The 21,199-nt window shown below is 43.6% G+C and overlaps 1 pseudogene; it reads right to left on the minus strand.

The window, feature by feature from the left end:
* Positions 1 to 17,489: 17,489 nt before the first annotated feature.
* Positions 17,490 to 17,608, minus strand: LOC122551189 (annotated as a pseudogene).
* Positions 17,609 to 21,199: the final 3,591 nt, after the last annotated feature.

The following is a 21,199-nucleotide window of genomic DNA, read 5'->3' on the forward strand; positions in this document are numbered from 1 at the left end:
TTGGCACTCTGGGCTGTGCCCCACTAATGTAGCTATGTCTGCATCCAAGACACAACATCTTACCAACATCTTCATTTTGGAGACCCCTGGATGAATCTGGTACTGTTCAGTCAGTATTAATGGTGACTTTGTTTGGGATGATCACTCTCATCCCCATAACAATATGCAGACCTCTACTGTGAGCTGGTCTCTCCGGGTTAGAAAGATTTTAATTCTGGTTGGGATGGCCCTTTGTTTTCCCCCATCACCACCATTTGTTTCAATTTTGACAGGACTGGATCTTTTTGTTTCCAAAGTCTGATATTGTCCACTGTGACTGGAAGTGTGTCCAGAAACTTTAATACCACTACAGACCCTTCTACTTGAGGTACCACCAGTTCTGTCTGCTAATGGGTGGTATTTCAATGCATCCCCCTTCACTACTAGGTCTCCCAGGCTGTTCTAACTTGTAATAATTAACACTTAGTATTAAAACCCACTGTTGAATGTGGTCCAAAGCTATGGGCAGCCTTGTCCATTTTAAGCAGATCAAGTAAGGGTTTGTGGTCCGTTATTGCCACAGATGTTTGTCCATGAAGGTCTAAATGACTTCCTGACTCCAAACATGAATGCCAATCCTTCTTTCTCCATCTGCATGTTTTTATGCTATGCATTATCCAAAGTCTTGGATTCATACCCTATTGGGTGTGCCTCTCTATTGGGCCATCTATTAACTAATACCACCCTCGTGCCACACAGGGAGGCATCACATGTCAATCTTTCTTGGGCTCATAGTGTGCCAACACCATAGAAGATGACAGCTGTTTCTTAACTTCACTGAACCTTATGGATTTTCAATGTGACCATTTCCAAGGCTGATCCTTTTGTAAGAGTTGATACAAAGATGCCAAGATGGAGTCCAGGTTATGTACAAAATTTACGGAATGATTTACCAGCCAAAGAAATGACCTAAGGTCCTAGACAGATGTGAGAGTCGGGGCACCTTTGATTGCCCTCACTTTATCTTCCAACACATATATCCCAGTCGTGTTGATATTGTAGCCCAAGTAGGTCACTTGGGGTGCCTAGAACATTTTTTTTTTCCTTTCATAGCTATATGCCTTGGAAAAATGTCTTAGTGTTACTTATTAGTTTTCCCTGGTATTATAAATTTATCTAAATAAATAGCGACCTGAGGTAGAACTTGCAAAATATTCTCCGTAGTTCACTGAGAAATCGAGCAGGCTTATAGTGCCCCACATTGCAGACGCGTATGTTGGTACAATCCCTTATGAGAATTAATTGTAGCATATTCTGGGAATCCTTATCTAAACACAATTGCAAGTAAGTATGGCTCATGCGCATCTTTGTTTCAAACAACGAATGCTTTGCATATAAATCCTCTATCTGAGAGATCGGGTATTTATGTAGCTGTGAAAAGTGGTTTACTGTTCATTTTAAATCCCCATAAATGCAAACTGACTCGTTGGGCTTCCAATTTTTTTTAATTTCAGAAATATACTTTATTCATAAAATATTTTGATGTTCTGTATAATTGGTCATGCCATACATATGTAAACGTTCCATTTCTTTGCATACAGAGACACTTTAATCATTCATATACACAGGTCTGTACGATTACTATCCAGATATTTAGCTGGGGGTCAGCAGAGCCCCCTTACTGCGTCGGCCCTCTGTGCTTAGGCAGGCAGACGTTACACGGTGGTCTTTCCCCACCGCGCCTTGGCGGCAGCTGCCCCAAGCTTCAGCGCATCCCTCAACACGTAGTCCTGGACCTTGGAATGTGCCAGTCTGCAACACTCAGTCGGGGTCAACTCCTTCAGCTGGAAGATCAACAGGTTTCAGACCACCCAGAGAGCGTCCTTCACTGAGTTGATGATCCTCCAAGCACAGTTGATGTTCATCTCGGTGTGTGTCCCGGAGAACAGACCGCAGAGCACGGAGTCCCGCGTCACGGCGCTGCTCGGGACGAACCTCGACAAACACCACTGCATTCCTCTCCAGACTTCTCCTGCATAGGTACATTCCAGAAGGAGGTGTGTGACAGTCTCCTCTCCCCCACAGCCGCTTCGAGGGCAGCGTGCAGTGCGGCTGAGAGTCCGGGCGTGCATAAAATATCTCACAGGCAGAGCCCTTCTCACCACCAGCCAAGCCATGTGTTGCTGCTTGTTGGAAAATTCTGGCGATGAGGCAAATGGCTTTGACAGTCTATTCAGGGAACCGCCCGATAGGATCCGCCCTCTCCTTTTCCTGAAGGGTCTCAAGGACACTACGTGCTGACCACTTCCTGATGGACTTGTGGTCAAAGGTGTTTTCTTCATAAACTCCTCCACGAAGGACAGGTGATATGGAACAGTCCAACTACTCGGAGCGTTCCGCGGCAGCGAGGCCAGGCCCATCCTTCTCAACACCGGGGACAGGTAGTGACACTTGGTGTTTACATACCGAGGATCCACGCACAGCTTGGTGCAGCCACACACAAAGGTGGCCATCAGGATGAGGGTGGCATTGGGTGTATTTCTTCCCCCGTTGTCCAGATCTTTATACATAGAGTCCCTTCGGACCCGGTCCATCTTTGACCTCCATATAAATTGGAAGATGGCCCGGGTGACTGCAGCGGCACAAGTTCTGGGAATAGGCCAGGCCTGTGCCACGTATAATAGCAATGACAGTGCCTCACACCTGATGACCAGGTTTTTTCCCGCGATGGACAACGACCGTAGCTTCCATCTGCCCAGTTTCTGCCTCACTTTGCTGATACGCTCCTCGCAAGACTTGGCACACGCCCCAGCCCTGCCAAACCAAATACCCAGCACCTTCAGGTGGTTGGTCCTGATGGTGAAGGGGATCGAGGTTTGGTTGGCCCAGTTCCTGAAGAGCATGGCCTCACTCTTGCTTCCATTTACCTTGGCTCCCGAGACTCGTTCGAACTGGTCACATATGCACATCAGTCTGTGCACGGACAGCAGATCCGAGCAGGAAATGGCGACATCAGCCATGTACAGGGAGGCCTTAACCTGCAGGCCCCCGCTGCCTGGAATAGTCACCCCCTCAGGCTCGCATCTTTCCTGATGGACTCGGCAAATGGCTCTATGCAGCACACAAACAAGGCAGGAGAGAGAGTGCAGTCCTGCCTGACTCCAGATCTGACTGGGAATCTATCAGATTCCCACCCTTTGATTGAGAATGCACTGACATTGTGGTGTAGAGCAGTCTGATCAAATTGCAGATTCCCTCCCCAAAGCCCATTTTGGAGAGAACATCTCTCATATACCTGTGTGATATCCTGTCAAAGGCTTTCTCCTGGTCCAGGCTGATGAGGCAGGTGTCCAACCCTCTGTCCTACATGTAGGCAATTGTATCCCTGAGGAGTGCGAGACTCTCAGCGATCTTCCTGCCCGGTACATCACAGGTTTGGTCAGGGTGAATCACCGACCCCAGAGCAGACCTGACCCGGTTGGCGATAACCTTTGACAGAATTTAAAATCCGTATTCAATTTCTCCAATTTCTGAGTTCCTCCCTCTCCCCGTTCCGCTTGTAGATGAGGATGATGATGCTTTTTCTCATGGATTCACTCATGGTACCTGCCCGAAGCATACTGACATACACCTCCAGCAGGTCCTGGCCAATCAAGTCCCACAGAGCAGAATAGAGCTCGACCGGTAAGCCATCACTTTTATTCTTTTCAAAGGACTCGAGGGCCTTGGTCAGCTCATTCAGAGATAGTGGCTGGTCCAGCGTTTCCTGTGTTCTGTCATCTAAGACCTCCGTGATAGAGGACAGGAACGATTGGGAGGCTGCGCTGTCGGTCGGCTTCATGTCATAGAAGGCATAGAAGGATTTGTTGATTCTCATGACGTCAGCCTGTGATGACGTTACCGAGCCATCTTCTTCCCTCAGGCTGCTGAGCACGGAGCTCTCTTTGTGCACCTTCTGGAAGAAGAAACGTGAGCACCTCTCGTCCTGCTCCACCGAGCGGACCCTGGACCGGAAGATTATCTTGGAGGCCTCCGAGGCAAAGAGCGAGGCTTGCTGGCCCTTCACCTCCTTGAGGTCCTTTGTGATATTGACCCCCATCGTCTGCAGCAGGAGCAGGTTCCGCATATTTTCCTGGAGCTGGGACAGTTTTCCCCGCCTCTCTCTCGCCTCCTGAACACCTTTGAGGATGAAGAACCTTTTGATGTTCCCTTGAACTGTTTCCCACCAGTCCGCTGGGGACTCAAAGAGGGGCTTCACGGTTCTCCAACCTGTGTAGTCCCTCTTGAGCTCCTCAATGTTTCCCCGGGGTCAACTGTTTTGTTTTCAGCTTCCACATTCCCTTACTAGCCCGCTGCTCGTCCTGTAGGTGACAGTCGACCAGCAGGAGACAGTGGTCAGAGAAGAACACCGGCTTGACGTCGGTAGATCTGACCAAGAGCTTTCGGGATACAAACAGGTAATCTATCCTTGAGTGGATAGACCCGTCTGCCCATGACCAGGTGTATCAACGCTGCGCTCCGTCTGCAGGGGTGCTGAAGACGTCGTGCAGCTTGGCATCTTTTACCGTTTCCATCAGGGCTCTGGACGTGGTGTCCAGTTTACTGTCCCCCCCACTGGATCGTCCATCTGCATCAATGATACAGTTGAAGTCTCCGGCCAGAATGACCGACCTGGACGTAGCCATCAACAGTGGAAGCTGCTGCAGGACGGCCAACCGTTCACTCTTAACCACTGGGGCGTACACATTAATTAGTCTCAGGGGAGCATTCCTGTACATGACATCGGTGACGAGGATGCACCCGCCCACCACCTCCTTAACCTCGGAAATGGTGAAGTTGCCTCCTCGCAACAGGATACCCAGGCCGGAGGCGCGACTATCTTTGCCCCCCCGACTAAATTGACGGCCCATGGGCCCACAAGCTCGACCATCTCCTGTAGCTGCTGAGGTGCGGTATCCCACACTCCTGCAGAAACAGGACGTCGGCTTTAACGTTGGCCAGGAAGGCCATCATAGAAACACATTGTGTAGCCAATTTGATGCTACGCACATTGATGCTGGCATTCTTTATCCCCATTTTAACAGTTTACGAGGTTACTAGTGTTCATTTGCTGCTGGTCTTGCCTCTCTGGGGTAGCTGTGTGCGCTCCCATGGTGACAGCAAACTGCTGGACACTCCCAGGGCTGTGGTAGCTGTCCGGCTCCACGCTGGGGCCATTTCCCCACTCTGGTGTCTTCAGATCGGGCCCAGGGTCCGCACAGTCCAGTTCTCCGTCTGACAGCAGGGCTATCACAGGACCGCTGCTCCCAGCTACCTGGAGCTGTGGGGCAGTGGGGACCTCGTGGTTCTCACTGGGTGGGGGGAGGTCTTTACCCGTCCCCTCAGAGGGATCGTCTTTTCCTGTTTGGGCTGTGCTGCCCCCCTTTCTTCCTGCGGTGCTCTGTCTCTTCCTCTGATGACGTCCCTCCTTGCGTCCGTCCTCACCATTGGAAGAGCTGCCTGTATCCTCATCGTGTAGGTGTCGTTTCCCCCTTTGGGTGCCTGGTGAGGTTTCCTCTTCCTGCTTTTGACAGTAATCCAATCCTCTGCCTCCTTTGTTCCCTCCTCTTGTATTTCCTCCGTCTGTCTTGAAGGAGCTTGGATCGGCTGCTGCACCTCCCCGTTGTCTGCAGTCTGCTCCGCTCCCACCTGCCCTTCCTTCTGGGTGCCTCCAGACACCATTCCCTTGCTGTTTTGTGGTACCTTGCTGGTCTTACGCGGTCCACGGCTCGTGTTGCCACCTCCGGCCATCTGTGCATAGGTGGCGGCCCCTCGTCTTGGGCAGGCCTTGTACATGTGGCCCGCCTCTCCGCACAGATTACAGTTCTTGGCCTCCTTACATTCCTTGGTCGGGTGGCCTTGCTGCTTGCAGTTTCGACAGACGGTCACCTTACAATCCGCCGCCATGTGGCCTGACCTCCCGCAGGTTCGGCACACGTTCGGCTGCCCTGCGTATGCCAGGTAACCTCTGCTTCCTCCGATTGCAAAGCTGGAGGGTGGGTGGAGGATGTTCCCACTGGCATCGACCCTCAGGGTTACCTTGACCTGTCGTTTGCTGGCCCAGATCCCAAAAGGATCGACCACATCAGTGCTTTCTCCCTCGACTTGGACGTATCTTCTCAGGAAGGTCAGGACATCCGCTGCTGGGACATGGGGGTTATACATATGGATTGTAACAACCCGACTCCTCTGCGCAGGAAGCACACACAACGGGACCGCCGACAAGATGAAGAACATAGGTTCCCTTTCCTTCTCTTTGAAGACCTTCAGGAACTGCTCGCAATTCTTCACGCTCCTGAAGGTCACATCGAAATAGCCTGCCCCTGGGAAATCCTGCAGGCAGTATATGTCCGCTGCTTCGAACCTGCAGCACTCCAGCAAAATCTTCTTCACGAACACCGTTCGCTTGACCGGTGTATGCTCCTCCACCTTCTTCACAATCACCCTGACTGTGTTGCGAATGCCCTTGTCTGGGCTGTGAGCAGCTGCTGAGGCCATAGCTCTGAGGTTGGCTGGTACCTGAAATGGTGTTAGGCCAAAGCCAGCATAAAGATCCACCAAGAGCAGGTCAGCACAACCAAATGAACCTTGTTGGGCTTCAAAATTGGTATGATTGGGGCTGTCCATTCTGCAAATTGGACTAGTTTGAATATTCCTTCACTTTCGAGCCTTCTGCTTTCTGCCTCTACTTTTTTCCCAGAAGACATGGCATTGGATGCACCTTGCAAATCGTGGAATTGCTTCCTGGTCAAAATACAAGTTGGCCTTAGCTCCTCAGAAGTTCTTGGAAATTTCTGGAAGACTTCCAGCTATTTAATTAGAACTTCACTCAGCCAGCTATTTTCTAATTGAAAAATGTTGGACAAATCTAGGTGATTCTCTTGCAACCAATTGTGCCCCATCAAGCTTGGACCCAAACCTTTTTATATAAACACTGGTTACTGAACCAGCTGCTTCTCATAAGAGACTGGATCCAAAGTTGTATTCTTAAACTGTACTTATTCCCTGGTATGGAAACTCCCGATTCTGAATCACCGATATGTCTGCACTGGTATTAACCTGATGACCGTTTAACCAGATTTTTATTTTGCTTGGTTCTGATTTGGATGTTGCTAAGAAATGCAACTGATCCAAATCACATATTGGTGGACTTTCCAGGGTACAAACTCTCCTGGATACTGGAGAGTTACCATACTCAATTTAGGTCTAGTAGGTCTTTTTAGCTGTCTCAAGTTTGCATACAGCTGCAACTACAATGACTTGCCTGAAGAATTCTGAAGAAAACTTTAAATATTTGGCCAAGACTTGGCTTTATTTTCGGGTTTCATTGTGGGCCAACCTAGATTCCCTCTGATCAGGATATGTCCTGAGTGATGCCAGGCAATTGTCTCTACTCAACTGTTGTTCCCAAAGCTTAGTTAGCCTGGCAAGAGTGTCCACTTCTATTGGAATAACCTACAACTCATTTGCTCTACATGCTGCACTTACCAATCACGAAGCCAGTTGTATCACCTGTTTAAGGCCCAGTTGGGCTTCAGCTCGTCAGTGCTTTTGCATTGTTTACCTCAATAATCCAACATACCAAAGGTCTCTAAGCATCTCATTAAGGGTTAAACCAAAGTCACATGCTTCTGCCAATCTTCCCTACCAAGTCAAAAACCGCATTATGTACTCATCTGGTTGTTGAATTGCCAGCAAAAACAATAGCAACTCAGAATTAGAGGAGGCTTGGGGTCGTAATATTCCAATTCTGTTGATATCTGATGCCTCAGGAAAAGTTAGGCTCCTAATAATAGAAAGAGCTGCAGATCAACATGCTGACAGGAGAACTACTTTTTTTTACATTTGCAGCAATGTCACTTGCCTGGTAAAAAATTAACGCATTTTGTCCACATACTGGGACCAGACCTCAGATGGCAGGGACGAACAAGCCAAGCTTATAAACAAAGGCATGATGTAAAAAATGCCTACCCCAACTCCAAAATGGCTGTTGCAAATGAGATTCTTCAGGAATGTGCTTTATTCTCACCACTGAAATAGCTCCACAGAGATTAGTCTCGCATCACCAAATCACCCTTCATTAAGACATGGATTGTCCTTAACTCTAGTACTGCCTCTTCTGAGTCAGCTCTCAGAGTAACAGAATATCTGACACTCCTCTTTCTACCTGTCAGCCAGAATACATTAACAGGCCCAATCCAGAAACTCATATTCTGTGATATCCAGCTGGCTGACCTTCTTACAGTTACTGCAAAGTTGTCTTATTAGGTCGCATAATATTTTTAAAATTATTTTACGTTCCTTGGAGACATTTTTTACAACCATCCATTATTTCCCAAATTCTTGATGTTATCATTAGCATAACCTAATATTTGAAATGGATTGTTATCCAACTAGACCTCTTAATGAATTAGTACATCTACAAAAGGATGCCATTTTAAATGCATAACCTTGTAAACTCACATTGTGACACAGAAAATATATTAACCTGATTGAAATACTGGATAAATCTGCAGACATTAAATAACTTTACTGTCCATGTGTACTGTGATAGTTTTAAAATATAGCCTTTGTGGGTGGACATAAAAAGATGTCATCTATATAATTCCCAATTCTTCTTATAAATTCAGTTATCAGACTAAGGAATTCCTAGTCATGCATTTGCGATTTGCTTCAGTGGCGGAGTGTGAAAGTATAGCAGCTCAAACCATTAATCAGTGGCATGACTCCAGCTCGACCACTAATAATTCAACGAATTAAGACCAGAAATGGTTGGTGTGTTGTTCAAAAAATGACTGCACTCATCCGTACTGCAGTCAGTTCAATTTAGGCACACGGAGAACACAACATATATCAAAGCTAAATGTGCCACTGTAATTCATTGCATCCGTTCTATGTAAACAGCAACAGTATAGACATGCAGCAATTTTTCACATTAATATGATTTGACAGTGCCACTTGAACAATGGTATTTCAACCAATAACCAGTTCCTTAGTGGGCTGCTCCAGATCTTCTAGAATCTTATTTGAATATTCATGAATGTGATGCTTACATAAGAACTTTTGCGTGTGGGGGAGGGGTGTGGAATTTGTTGCACAAATAAGAGTAAGCCTGGGTCCACTTTCACAAACAATTATGCTGAAAAAGGTATTCACTTGCATCAATTAACAGAAATTTCAAATGGGCAATCTAACCTAATGGTCACATGAGCTATAGCACACATCCAAGCCAGGAGGGTACAAGGATGTAGGACTCAAAAGCAGAAGTCAGTCATTCAGACCTTGAGCCTCTTCCTCAGTCAGAGCAATTATGGTCTGTCTTGTTGTGGTCTCAAATCCCCTTTTTGTTCTGTTCCTGAAAGCCCAATCTCACTTATTGAAAATGTATCGTACAATGTCTTGAATAAATTCAATGGTGTAGCCTCTATTGCTTTCCAAGCAAGAGAATTCCACATTGAAACAATCCTGTGAGATAAGAAAAACAGTCTTCTTTATTTGCTGACTATGCTTGTAGACCTAGTTTCCCCCACTCAAAGGAAACATCGACCTGGCACCTGTTTAATCAAATCGTATCAGAATCTAACAAATTTCCATAAGACCATTCTTCTTAATTCTAATGAGAATAAGTCAAATGTTTGCCCTTTTTTTCCATAAAATAAGATCTTTGTCAGAAAACTGAGTCCAGTGAGCCTTTTCTGAATTGCTTCTCTTGCAATAATAGTCCACATTTTTCAGACATTTGAAGGTCCCACAAAGATGGGAGATGCACATGGGGAACATAAATTATTCTCATTATTGCAGACTCCGAGGGAATTGCCGAGATATTGAGAATCTGTTCAGCAATTCTCCTCTGCCTGGAACTCTCCGAAAATATCCAGTTTTAAAGCACAAAATTTGGATGGTTTATTTTGAGCTTTATTTCAAATAAATAGCTATTCATGAAACATTAGTCTGTTAAAAGCACAGTCTAGATTAGAGTGGTGCTGGAAAAGCAAGTCAGGCAGCATCCGAGGAGCAGGAAAATCGACATTTCAGGCAAAAGCCCTTCATCAGGAATCATAATCATCAGGGAGCATAAATTATTCACATTATTGCAGACTCTGAGGGAATTGCCAAGATATTGAAAATCTGATCAGCAATTCTCCTCTGCCTGGAACTCTCTGAAAATATTAAAACACAGGCTTACTCACTGGTAACTATTCAACTGACCACCACCATCACCTTCACCATTTACCACACACCTCCCCATGGCCCCTCGTGTCTCTGACAGTGAAGACAGATACCAAATATCTTTTTAATATTTCTTCCATTTCCTTGTTTTCCATGATCAATTCCCTAAGCACATTCTCTAGAAGATGATTCCTAGCTTTGTTACTCTCTCTCTCTCTCTCTCTTTTTCTATTTAAATATTATTGAAACTCTTGCTGTCTTTCTTTTTTATGGTCATTCTTCCTAGATTCTTAGAACCTAAACAATCCTTTAACTTACATGAATCATCGCCGATTTTCCCAGTGTTTCATTCAAATTGACACTATGCTTAATTTAGCCAAATGATGTATCCTTTTCAGTCTTTCTTTCTCACTCAGATAAATTTTGAGAGTGATTAAATATCCCCGCTATTGTATTTAACTGTCCTACCTTTTTAAACTACTTTATCAGCACACCTTCACTAAACCTGGCTTTATTGATTTATACTTTCCTTTATATAGGCCAATCTCTCCTTCAAATTGAACATGAGGTTCCAACATATAATGCTCATTGTCAACTAGGAGGCCCCCGTTACCATAAGGTTTTTGAATGGTCCTCTCTCATTTCTCATCACCAGGGTTAGAATAATCTGGTTACTCATTAGAATGTACTTCTCTCATAAACTGTCTCATTATGAGTCAATTGTTCAGGCCAACTTTGTCAATCTGATTCACCTATCACATATTTAAAATTACCTGTGATTATTGCAATTTTTTTCTGCCGATATACTCTGTTCAACAGTACAACAATTGTTAAACTGAAGTAGACTACTCACACAAAGGAGAAAGTGAAGACTACAGATGCTGGAGATCAGAGTCAATAAGTGTGGTGCTGGAAAAGTACAGCAGGTCAGGAATCACCAGGAGAATTACTGTTTTGGGCGTAATCCCTTCATCACAAAAGCCCTCTCATATATATTAATTTTATCTTTACCCAAACTGATTCCATATCTTGCTCTTTTGAGCTAAACACATCTCAGCTATACTCATGTCACCTTTTAATATCAGCAACTCGATATCTGTTAATTGCTTCCTGTCCTACAGAAATGCTAAATGCTTATAAATATTCAGGTCCCATTCTTTGTCACTTTGCAATCTGCCACTGTGATGGCAATCAATCCAAACACATTTATTTCTATTTGTGCTAACAGTTCTTTTTTTTAATGTTCATTCATGGGATTTTGGTGTTGCTGGCCACTACAGTATTTATTTCGTATCTCTAATTTCCCATAAGGCAGTTAAAAGTCACCTACATTGCTGTTGGTCTGGAGTAAAATGTTAGACCAAACAGTTAAGGATGGCAGAATTCCCTCTGTGAAGGACATTTGTGAACCAGATGAGTTGTTGTTTTCAATATTGCATTTATTAGGATATATAAAGCTTTAGCCTCTGTTTTACTATTATTGCAATCTCTAGCCTTACCTGCTGGTATACACTTAAATGTATACTTAAGTCTTTCTCTGTCACACTCTGGTTGTCGATACCCAAATTACTATACTGTCTCATTATTTTTCTTTGATTTAGCACATTTCCACACACATTATCCCTTCCTTCCACTCTTTACTTCAACATTCTCGCTACAGTCTGAATTATACCACTAACCATAGTTCAGGTTGGAAAGCTAAGCCCACTGGTATAGCTTCCAGTTTCCATAGCACTAGTGCTGGTGTCCATGAATCAAAACCCATTTTTTCCTCACCAGTCTTTGAACCAAACATTCATCTCTCTAATCATAATTACTCTATGTCAAGTAATTCATGGCTTTTTGAAGTTCCATTTTTAACATACTCCCCAAATACTCCTCATCCCTAATTAGGGAGATGAAGTTCTAAATAAAGGCTCAAGCACCACACTCTTTCACCAGTCGTGAATGATGTGGTCATTAATAAAGTTTAGGCATGGAACCTATTGGACTCCACACAAGGTATTTTTTAAAGTCAGGGTTAGATACATTCTACCAAATGCACCACAAAATATTTTTTTAATGCCAGTGCTGCAGGTTCTGGATTAATTAAAAATTGGAACCTTGATACTTGCTCATATTAGAATATTACACAAGCAGATGTTAAATATCAAGTTGCCAATTTGAGCTACATTGGAGTTTCAAAATGATCTGAGCTGGTAACTAATAAACTCTAGAAGTGACACTATACATAGCAATCCAGCCCTCCAATCACAATTCTTTTATTTGTATTTTTGCACACTCATCAATCTGCTAAAACCACAATTGGATTGCCAAGCATTACAGTGATGACTTTGCTTTCATTTCTTTCTGACAGTTAATATAAATATTGCTTTAACGTATAGAAATTGAATCGTTCATCTAAACAAGTGAAAATTCCATCTAGATTTATCCTGAAGGCACTTCACATATTAGAGTGATTAGCGTGTGTTGTAGAAGGAACAGAATAAAGGATCACCAGGTTAATCCCTGGGATAGCAAGATTTTGTTGAGAAGAGATTGAGGAAACCACCATGTGTTCTCTATGTTTCAAAGAGTAAGGTGGTGACCTCTTCAAAATTTACAAAATTCTTTGAGATTATAATAAGGTAGATGTAAATGAGATGTTTGTCCTGTCTAGTGAATCTAAAACTAGGGACATAATCTCAAGATAAAAGGTAGACCATCAAAGACTGAGCTAAAAAGACATTTCTTGACTGATGATGATGAATCCACTACTGAGGACTGTGGTAGCTCGATCATTGAGCAAGTACAATGCAGAAAAAGATGCCCCCAGAAATCTAATGGCATCTGGGATATGGCAATAATGCAGGAAAGTAACATTGAGGTAGATGATTATCCGTTATCTAATTGAATAATAGGGTAGACAAGATGGGCTGATTGGCCTACTCCTGTTCCTCTGTTCCAATGTACTACTCATCAAGGCATTGTTCTAAGAAATAAAAAAGAAGACATGATAACATTTGCAGTATTTTGGGTTAGAAATGATTATACAGATATCCGTATGCAAATGCTTAACATAATCTGAGACATTGTTAAAATAATCAGATTGGTGCCATTATTAAAATAGCTGACAAAGATATCACACACATTTTAATCATTCATCTATTCATATTATAATCAGTCATTTCCAGATTTGCATTGTGGGAAGAAGGTAAACAATATTTGATATCAATCCAACAGTGTGAAAATGTTAAGATCCGTTGTTTTATGAACAATATTTTTCTAATTTTTCACTGAAGCAGGCAAACCCCAATCAATGCTGCAACAAAACATTGACACGCCTGTGATAATGAGACAAAGTAATTACTTCACAACTGTTCCCCTACAGATATACAAATGGGTATAAAATTAGGGCCTCCGCAAAAATAGAAAATTTTAAAAATTGTTGAGAACAGCAGCACTTCACTGTAGAGCAGGCTGCAAAACACTCAGCCAGGCAAATTGGAGGGACAGATATATAAATGGAATCGTAAGAAGGAAGATTATAAAGGAAGTAGAGGAAAGTGCATAAATTAAGTACACTTCAGTAAGGAAAACAAAAGATACCTTAATAAGTAAGGCTTTCATGAAATAAATATGCCTTCGCTGGTAAGATATGTATATATGATAAGGGTGACTAAGGATCTGACAGTACATATCTACCCTGGCTTATTAAGTATGCAGGATTGGGTATAGCAAGGTGCAACATTACATTCTATAGATTATCAGCAGTTTTACAAATAAACAAAAGGATACTTCTGATCAGAACAAATCTTGATGCAACTCACTACTTTGTAATTGGCATTGTATTTCTCAATGAAAAATTTGCAATAACTTGTATTAAATCCAATATAATCCTCCCTGGCAAGAATAAATTCAATTGGCCCCAAGGTCAGAATTAATCTGTACCATTTTATAGAATATAACTTTCTACTGATTTAAAATTGATATTACATCCAACTTGCCCAATAACATTGGTAGAAACTATCAATGTGCTTGTTAAAAGTTTTGTCTTTTTTTTTAAGATCCAAATGTTCTCTACACTAACTCCATTGCCTTGTTTGCTAAATCTAATTCTATCCCAGAAATCATAGCAAGGACAGTCTGAAAGGTATTTTTTCTGAAGATATTTGAAAGGACGTGAGCTGCCATCTAGTAAGTTTCTTTGACTGGCTCGTATATTAGTTCTGGTTGCCAGAGTAAGACACTTTAAATAAAAAAAAAGACTATGAGAAGTTCAATAGCAACCATGGCAAATCAGTCTGCTTAATCAGCATCCTATCCTCCATCTTTTCATCTCTCCACTGCTGCACAATGGCTTCCTTGTGTAACATTCACATGAAGCAATAACTTGCTAAGGCATTCTTGACATCACCTCTGAAACCTGCACCCTCATTCACCTATAATTGGTGAGGACAGCAGATGTATGGGAATAATATCATTTCCAAATTCTGCTTCACGCCAGTCAGCAGTTCAAATCTAAAGTTTTGTATTCTCTATTTAATAAATTAGTGGAATTACGTTCACCACATAAATTGGTTCAAGCCAATGGCTTGCCGTCCCTTTCACTGAAATAACATCAAACTTGTACTTATTTGACACCTTTACTAGTGTAAAGCATCACTGGCTATTAAATGGGGTGTTGCAGCTGGCAAGACCAACATTTAATGCTCAACATTAAGTATTCTTGAATTGATTAGCTTGGCAGGCCATTTCAGAATTCAGAATCACAAATATTATTGTCGGTCCAGAGTTCAATGTAAACAAGATCAAGTAAGAATGGTAGATTTCTTCCTTAAAGGGTATTAGTGAGCGGGATTTGTTTTGTGACAATTGCTATTTGGCCATTTTATTGCAATTTGGTGGCCATTAGGCCAGTTTTTAAATTCCAGAGTTTATTGAATTCAAACTTCTTTAATTTGTCATGGTGAGATTTGAACTCCTATTGCTAGAATGTTAGCTTGGGTCTCTGGATTGTTTATCGAGTGCAAGTATCACAACACCACTGCCATCTCCTCTTAACAGAGGCATCACATTGAAGACAGATGATTTTATCAAAGTTGGGGGCATAAAGAAACATCTTGAAGAAAGGGAGATGATAGAGACAGCAGAGAATTTATTGCAGAAATTGCTGAGCTTACTCCCTTATAACTGAAGGCACATCCATGCAATATCTCAGATTTATCTAAATTAAACTCTGTCACTCCTCAGCCCATTGAGCCATCTGATCAAAGTCCCATTGTTCTCTGAGGTAACCTTCTTTGCTCTTCACTACACCTTCAATTTTGGTGTAATCTGCAAACTTACTAACTATATATTCTATGTTCACTTCCAAATCATTTTTACAAATGATGAAAATCAGTGGACCCAGCACCACTGCTTGTGGCACCCTGCTGGGCAATAGCCTCCAGTCTGAAAAGCAACCTTCCATCACTATCCTCTGTCTCCTACCTTTATCTAAATGGCTAGTTTTCCCTTTATTTCATGAGATCTATCCTTGCTAACCCATCTACCATGAGGAACTTTGTCAAATGCCTTGCTGAAGTCCATATAGATCAAGTCTACCACTCTGCCCTCATCAATCCTCTTTATTACTTCTTCAAAAATCTCAATCCAGTTAGTGAAACACAATTTCCCACTCACAAAGCCATGTTGACTATACCTAATGAATTTTTGCCTTTCCAAATACATGTAAATTGGATCCTTCTGGTTTACTCCCAATAATCTCTCCACCATTGATGTCAGGCTCACCGTTTTATAGTTTCCTGGCTTTTCCTTACCACATTTCATAAATAGTGGCACCACGTTAGCCAATCTAAAGTCTTTGGGCATATCACCTGAGGCTATTGATGACTCAAATATCTCAACAAGGGCCCAGCAGTTATTTCCCTAGCTTCCCACAGAGTTGTAGGGTACACCTGATCAAGTCCCAGGGATTATCCATCTTTATATATTTAAGATATCCAGCACATCTTCCTCTATAACATTGGCATTTTTCAAGATGCCGCTATTTATTTCCCAAGTTCTCTAGCTTCCATATCCTTCTCCACAGTAAATACTGCTGTAAAACACTTGTTTAGTATTTACTCCATCCCCTGCGGTTCCACGCATACATGATCTCGCTGATCCTCAAGGTGCCATGTTCTCTCCTTTGTTACTCTTTTGTCCTTAATGTAGAATCACTTTGGATTCTTCTTAATTGTATTTGCTAAAACTATTTCATGTCCCCTTTTTGCCCTCCAGATTTCCCTCTTGAGTATACTTGTATTGCCTTTATGCTCTTCTAAGGATTCACTCAATCCCTGCTGTCTACACCTGACATATGCTTCCTTCTTATTCTTGATCAAAACCTCAATTTCTCTAGTCATCCAACATTCCCCACACCTACCAGCTTTGCCCTTCACCCCAACAGGAACATAACATTTCTGGACTCTTGCAATCTCATTTTCAAAGGTTTCTCATTTCCTTTACCTGCAAATATTCACCCCCAATCAACTTTTGAAAGTTCTTGCCTAATACCATCAAAATTAATCTTCCTCCAATTTAGAACTTTAACATTTAGATCCAGTCTATCCTTTCCCATCACAATTTTAAAACTAATAGAATTGTAGTCATTGGCTCCAAAGAGCTCCCCACTGGCACTTCAGTCACCTGCCCTGTCTTATTTCCCAAGAGTAGGCCAAAGTTTGCTCCTTCTGTAGGAGGTACATCCACATACTGAAACAGGACATATTCTTGTACACACTTCACAATTTCCTCTCTATTCAAGCTCTAAACACTATGGCAGTCCGAATCTATGTTTGGAAAGTTAAAGTTCCCTACCATAACCACCCAATTATTCTTGCAGTTAACTGAGATCTCCTTAGAAATTTGTTTCTCAATTTCCAGCTGACTGTCGAGGGGTCTATAGTAAAATCCCAATAAGGTGATCATCCTTTTCTTATTTCTCAGTAGAGGGATTGGATGCCCATGGTGAAGATGAGGCATTGGGGGCCGGGGAAACTGAAGTCTTGGAGGAGGTGGAGGGCATGGGTGGTGTCTCAAACATATGTGGGGAGTTCCTGGACGGGGGAATAGGACAGTATTGAGGAGATGAGTTTGGAGGGGCAGGTGCATGCTGAAACACTGGGACAGCTGGGGTGGTCAGGCTTCTGGATCTTAGGAAGGAGGTAGAATCGGGCGGTACAGGGTTCACGAACTACAAGGTTGGAAGCTGTGGGTGGGAGATCTCCTGAGGTGATGAGGTTCTGTATGGTCTGGGAGATGATGGTTTGTTTTGAAGCCTGCTGCAACTAGTATTCCCAGGGGGTCTCCCATCCAAGTACTAACCAGGCCTGAGTCTGCTTAGCTTCAAAGATCAGATGATATTGGGCATTTTCAGACTGGTATGGCTGTAGGCGCCTCTTCCTACCACCCCCTCGACCATGACCCCAGTCCCCATCACCGCACCATCATCTCCCAGACCATACAGAACATCATCACCTCAAGAGATCTCCCACCCACAGCTTCCAACCTCGTAGTCCGGGAACCCCGCACCGCCAGATTCTACCTCCTTCCCAAGATCCACAAGCCTGACCACCGTGACCGACCCATTGTCTCAGCATGCTCCTACCGCACCAAACCCATCTCCACCGACCTTGATACTATCCTATCCACCCTAGTCCAGGGACTCCCCACATACGATTGAGACACCACCCATGCCATCCACCTCCTCCAAGACTTCTGTTTTCCTGACCCCCAATGCCTCATCTTCACCATGGACATCCAATCCCTCTACACCTCCATCCACCATGACCAGGGCCTCCAAGCCCTCCGTTTCTTCCTCTCCCGACATCCCCAACAGTATTCTTCCACCGACACTCTCATTCGTTTGGCTGAAATGGTTCTCACTCTCAACAATTTCTCCTTCGAATCCTCCAGACCAAAGGGGTAGCCATGGGCACCCATATGGGCCCCAGCNNNACCATTCCCCACCTCTTCCTCCGCTACATTGGTGACTGCATTGGCGCCACCTCGTGCTCCCGCGAGGAGGTTGAGCAATTCACCAACTTCACCAACACATTCCACCCTGACCTTAAATTTACTTGGACCATCTCTGACACCTCCCTCCCCTTCCTGGACCTCTCCATCTCCATTAGCCCACCAACTCCCATACCTACCTGGATTAGACCTCTTCCCAACCTACCTCCTGCAAACAGCCATCCCGTATTCCCAATTCCTCCACCATTTCTGCTCCCAGGAGGACCAGTTCCACCACAGAACACACCAGATGGCCTCCTTCTTCAGAGATCGCAATTTCCCTTCTCACGTGGTTGAAGATGCCCTCCAACACATCTCATCCACATTCTGCATCTCCGCCCTCAAACCCCACCCCTCCAACCGTAACAAGGACAGAACCCCCCAGTCCTCACTTTCCACCCTACCAACCTTCGCATTAACCCAATCATCCGTTGACATTTCCGACACCTCCAAACGGACCCCAACACCAGAGATATATTTCCGCCTCGCCCCTTTCCCCTCCGCAAAGATCGTTCCCTCTGTGACTACCTGGTCAGATCCATGCCCCCCAACAACCTACCCTCCCGTCCTGGCACCCTCTCCTACCATCGCAGGAATTGCAAAACCTGCACCCACACCTCCTCCCTCACCACCATCCAAGGTCCCAAAGGAGCCTTCCACATTCATCAAAGGTTCACCTGCACACCCACTAATGTCATTTATTGTATCTGTTGCTCCTGATATGGTCTCCTCTACATTGGAGAGACTGGACGCCTCCTCGCAGAGTGCTTCAGGGAACATGTCTGGGGCACCCGCACCAATCAACCCCACCACCCCGTGATCCAACATTTCAATTCCCCCTCCCACTCTGCCGAGGACATGCAGGTCTTGGGCCTCCTCCACCACTGCTCCCTCACCACCCGACACCTGGAGGAAGAATGCCTCATCTTCCGCCTCAGAACACTTCAACCCCAGGGCACCAATGTGGATTTCACCAGTTTCCTCATTTCCCCTCTCCCCACCTTACCCCAGTTCCAACCTTCCAGCTCAGCACTGTCTTCATGACATGTCCTACCTGCCAATCTCCCTTCCCACCTATCTGCTCCACCCTCTCCTCAGACCTATCACCTGCATCCCCATGCCCATTCACCTATTGTACGCTTTGCTACCTTCACCCCATCCCACCCCCATTTATCTATCCACGCTGGAGGCTCACTGCTTCTATTCCTGATGAAGGGCTTTTGCTCGAAATGTCTATTTTCCTGCTCCTCGGATGCTGCCTGACCTGCTGTGTTTTTCCAGCACCACTCTGATCTAAACTCTGGTTTCCGGCATCTGCAGTCCTGACTTTTGCCAAGAGGAATTAAACTGTTATTTTGACTCAGTCCCATTCATACTGAAGAATACATGGGAGGATAATTAGTATTGTGGGAAAGCAATATTTGACCAGGTTAAATGCAGGTAAGTGCCCCTGGCCCTGATAGCGTGCATCCAAGGATCCTAAAAGAAGTAACTATTGAGATAGTGGATGGATTTATTGTAATTTTTCAAAAATCCTTGGATATTGGAGAAGTATCAGAGATTTGGAAAATACAAATGTGACACTGCTATTCAAGAAGTAAGTGAAGCAAAAAGTGTGTCATTCTAGCTGACTGTTGGAGAAAAGTGTTTAGAATCAATTTTGAAGGAAATTACAGGTGCACATTTTGAAAATCATAATCTAATCCAGCAGAGTCAGCTGGCTTCATGGAAAGGAAATCATGTCTGATTGAGGAAATCTCAATCAGACTGGATAAAGGGAAACTAGTGGATGTGTTGGATTTGGATTCCTAGAAGGCACCTCACAAAAGTGAAGTCCTAAGACAAGAGCTCATGGCGTTGGAACCATATATTGGCTCAGTGATTGGCAGAGAACTGCAAGTGGGCATAAGTGGTTATTTAAGGTTGACAAACACTGGAATGTTTCCTAATACAGAGGAATTATTTTGTGAGCAGAGGTTAAATCAGTTGGGGCTTACCCACTGGAGTTTAGAAAAATGAGAGGGTATCTCAATGAAACATACAGGATTCTTAAGGTTTTTCACAGTAAATGCTGAGAGAATATTTCCCCTCATGGGAGAGACTAGGACCAGAGGGCATAGTTTTAGAATAAAGGGATACCAATTGAGACAGAAATTTGTTGTGAGGATTGAGTCTTTGGAACTCCTTGCCATGTAGAGCTGTGCGGGTAGAGTTCTCGTGTATATTTATGGCTGAGATGGATTCTTGATCAGTGGAAGAATCAAGTATTACAGGAAAATCACAGAAAGGTGGATTTGAGGGACATTGGTCAGATCAGCCATGATCTCATTGAATGGTGGAGCAGGTTTAAGGGGATGAATATCCTATTACTGTTCCTATTTCTTATGCTCTTATAATTTAAAAACAAAACTCCAAGTTTGTCAAACATGATTATTGATTCAAATATGCATGCTAACTATGCCTGATCAGAACACTTTACCCAAGTGTTGTTATAGACCAGACCAAATCCCTTCAAAATAAATTAAGAAGATAGCTGAGACCCTAACATTTTTTTTATTTTAAAGGTAAGTGTAAGGCATTGCATTCCAGATATAATTCGATTGGTCAAACTATTCAACTTTAAGCAAAGCACACTTGAATTTTACACTACAGTTAAAACACAGATAAAATAAAAAGAAAAGAACTGCCTTAACTGTATCCCTATCAAAATACTTAATAAAATAATAAATTTGCATACTAGCTACTACTAACGAACTGTTCCAATATAGCAACATTCCATAAACACATTGTTGCACCAACTTTTAGCTGTAACAGAAAAGAGCTTTGGCATCTAGCTTCAAGGACACAGCAACTGCAGAAAGCTAAAACGAAAGATCCTGGCTCTGTGGGAGCTAACTCCATATATTCAGCCTGCTTTGATTGTTCCAACTTAAAAAGAATGAGGCCTCACAAGTTATTTACTTTATTGACT

Source organism: Chiloscyllium plagiosum, chromosome 6 (genome assembly GCF_004010195.1).
Source record: "Chiloscyllium plagiosum isolate BGI_BamShark_2017 chromosome 6, ASM401019v2, whole genome shotgun sequence".
NCBI classification, from domain to species: Eukaryota; Metazoa; Chordata; class Chondrichthyes; order Orectolobiformes; family Hemiscylliidae; genus Chiloscyllium; species Chiloscyllium plagiosum.